Source organism: Apium graveolens, chromosome 1 (genome assembly GCF_009905375.1).
Source record: "Apium graveolens cultivar Ventura chromosome 1, ASM990537v1, whole genome shotgun sequence".
NCBI lineage: Eukaryota > Viridiplantae > Streptophyta > Magnoliopsida > Apiales > Apiaceae > Apium > Apium graveolens.
Genome location: NC_133647.1, coordinates 202309590 through 202313118, shown reverse-complemented (window position 1 = coordinate 202313118; position 3529 = coordinate 202309590). Strand labels below are relative to the sequence as shown.

General features: G+C 33.3%; 1 long non-coding RNA gene across 1 annotated transcript; it reads left to right on the top strand.

The window, feature by feature from the left end:
• Positions 1-2166: 2166 nt before the first annotated feature.
• On the top strand, positions 2167-2883 carry LOC141724394 (uncharacterized). The gene is made up of 3 exons (XR_012576635.1): positions 2167-2270; positions 2351-2540; positions 2724-2883. It is a non-coding gene; the product is annotated as an uncharacterized LOC141724394 (long non-coding RNA).
• Positions 2884-3529: the final 646 nt, after the last annotated feature.

Here is a 3529-nt window from a genome sequence, read left to right as displayed (position 1 = left end):
AAGTACCACTCTCAACAACGAGACTCGTTCCGGATTCACAAGATTAATTTTTAAAATATTTTTTTCAACCATCCAACCGTACGGATGTTAAGATATATCAATTTTAGTCTTATGAAAAAATTATTAACAAATTTAAAATTTATCTTGCATGTCAGGATTAGAAAATTCTTGTAAAACTTACACTCCCGACAACGAGACTCGTTCCCGATTCACAAGATTATTTTTTAAATTGGTTTTTTCGAAGATCCAACCATACGGATGTTAAGATATATCAATTTTAGTCAAAAGAAAAAATTATTAACAAATTTGAAATTAATCTTGCATGTCAGTATTAGAAAAATCCAGTAAAACTACGATAAATATAATTAAAATACGACAAATATAATTAAACTACGACAAATATAATTAAGTATAATACGATAAATATATAATACGATAAATTTAATTAAAATATTAAAAAAAATTATAAATTAAAATATTTATTAAATTATTTTCCCATTATCACCCAATTTTTCCATTCCCTCCAATGAAATTTCATTTCCCCCTTCCTCCAAATTTCATTTCCCCCCTTATCTCTCCCTTTTTTCCTTTAATTCATTTTTTGTGTGATCCCCCAATTTCCCTTTCCCTTTCCCATCTTATCTCTGACCGCCTTCATCTCCCTCATTGTTCCTCTGCCACTCTTCTATCTCCGGTTTCTTACCTTTTTATTTTCAAAATCACATCGATTAAGCCCAGCCCATTCCCTACTCTCACCAACCTGACCCGAAATCCCTTCTCAGTCTCCTCCATTTCACCCTAACTCGAAACCCTTGAAACCGCCGCAATCGCCGTCATTGGAACCAGCTCCGTCGCCTCCGTCGCCTCCGTCGCCGCCATTGTCGTCATTGGAACCAGCCCCGAGTTTGAGAGTCGTGGTTAGGATTTTGGGGATTTTGTTAGGGTTTTGTGATTTGGAGGAGTGGAAGGATGTTAAATTAGGGTTCAAGATGCTCATTAAATTCTTCATTGATAGACGTCCCAAGGTATTTATATCTTCACAATTTGCAATTTGTATTTTTTCAATTTGCTCTGTTAAGCTCAAATGAAATGAAATATGGTGTCATGATTGATGTTTTTTAGCTTTAATTCTAATGTCTTTTGTGTTTGTTAGGCAATTGTAGTTTTTTAGTTGAATTTAGTTTAATTTGTTACAAATGTTAGCTGTGGAGGACTGGAGGTGCAGATATGAAGAGGCTGAGAAAGAAGCTGAGAAAGGCTTGACATTTCTGCTAGAGTGGGGAAGTCCATGGGACAAGAGAATGTCATGGGAAGGATGGATTGCTTGGGCTAGAGTTTTGTTGATGAAGGCCAAGAAGAAATCTTGGCCACAGACTTCTTCGTGTATACTCAACTTGGGCCTTGTCAGGTAAAAGCCTGTAACTGCTCCTGTTAAATTGTTATAATTCTAATTATCTGAGAGATGCAAGATTTAATGTAAGCTAGTCTGCAAGAACATTATAAACTATTGTCAACTTATAACTTAGTATGTTTGCATATTTTGATTATGTGTTTCCTTGTTCCAAATTCTGATACATTATGTTTATCTTCTTTGAATTGAAAATATATGATTTTCGTTGCGTCGGTCTTAAATTTGATCTCTCTCTCTCTGGGTAAAACTTGGGTGGTCTATTTTAATGGCAGAAATGTGCTGCTAGAGTTGTGTTGAATTAAAACAAAAACTGCGATACATGCTGCGAGTTGGGTTCTTTTTTTTATATTAAATGATATTTGAGTCGTGAATAGTATAAAAGGAGCATGCACTGATTGTAATTATATGCTGGTTATTTTTTTCTGTTATGGGTTCTTAAATGTGCTCAAGATTGTGTTGTGAATGTTGAAAATGATGGGTGATTTATCAGCCGCAAAATCATCAAATTTATTGCATTGTGTGCTTGCCACTAACCATTAGTTTTGACATTCAAGTTTGGTTATAGGCATAGCAGAACACATATAATATTAATCTATATTCCTCTGAATAATAGCACAATTTAGTTGGTAATCATCTTACACATACTTATGTCAAGCCATGTGTTGTGTGTGTGCTCACAACCACTGCTAAAAAAGGGACTGGGGAACCTAAATAATTCCTGTAATATGCTGTAGAATTGTGCGTACGGATTCCATGAAGAACACCAGCTGCTGGAACACAGAACTTCCATCCTGATCTGCTATTAGGAGAATGAGGGTTTGGGAGGGTGTACAAAGGACAGATAACACGCACCAGTAAAGTAATTATTTTGTTTCTTCTTCTTCCATCTTTGCACCAATTTTTTTCAATCTTAACTCTGCTTTTGGTTGTGTCCTTCAGATTGTCGCAGTGAAGCAACTTGACATAAATGGATATCAAGGAAATCGAGAGTTCCTAGCAGAGATTTTGACACTTAGTATTGTTCACCATCCAAACCTTGTCAATCTTTTGGGATATTGTGCTGATGGCCAACAAAAAATCTTAGTCTACGAATACATGCCAAATGGTTCCTTAGTAAATCACCTTGTAGGTAAGATTCTCAACTTGGATTGCATTTATTTGAATTGCGTCTCTATTTAATAAGCACTGATCCATTCTGTAATCTTCATTTTATATTGAACACGTTCTTAGACGCGTAGATTATCAATTCATCCTTATTATATATTTACATGATTTGTTACACAACTTTATGTTTTTTATTTATTATTTGCAGAGTTCAGCATTGCAGCTATACAATGGTTATAAAGCATCTGAATTGAAATATTCAGATGGTTAGAGATTGGAAGTAATGGTCAAGACTTAAAGTTTCCCCCTGCTAAGAGAGCTGGTAGAATCAAAGGTGGGCAATAGCTAAGGACTAGCCAAGGTGACAGAGCCCCATATAAATCAGTTTTATATAACGAGAAGTGGAAATCTGCTTATGAAGTTAGTAACATTCTATTTATTGATGAAGCTTATTATGGAGCCAGTTTAATGCATTTTAAAGAACTGGACCTAATTGGCATGAAAGTGAATTTTACTGGTAACTACCAACTTGTTGGTGAATTTTAATGAAACTTTGTTATACTTGTAATTCTTGTAGAGAACCTTTGTATTGTAAATTTAATTTCAATTGTGAAATAACAATTGAATTATCATTATATAATTTTATTTTAAAATTGGTTTATTTTAAATAATGAGATTAATTTTATAAACAATTATGTGAAAGTCACTTAAAAAATGATAAAAACCGTTGTATGTCTCACTCCACATATTTTTTTTAAAAAAACTGTTGTCTTTTGATATTCTTTGCAACAGTTTAAATTATTTTCACTATTGTCTTTTAAAAAAATATTCAGAAAAGAAGTTTATAAACTGTTGTTTATGATAATATTAAATAAGGTAACAACAATGGTTTTTCTACAAAACCATTGTTGTTAAGTTAGGTAGACAACAGTTGAATAAAGAAATAGTTGTTTTAATAAAGTTCCAACAATGGTTAATAAAGAGTAACTGTTGTGCCTTATTGATTGTAACCAG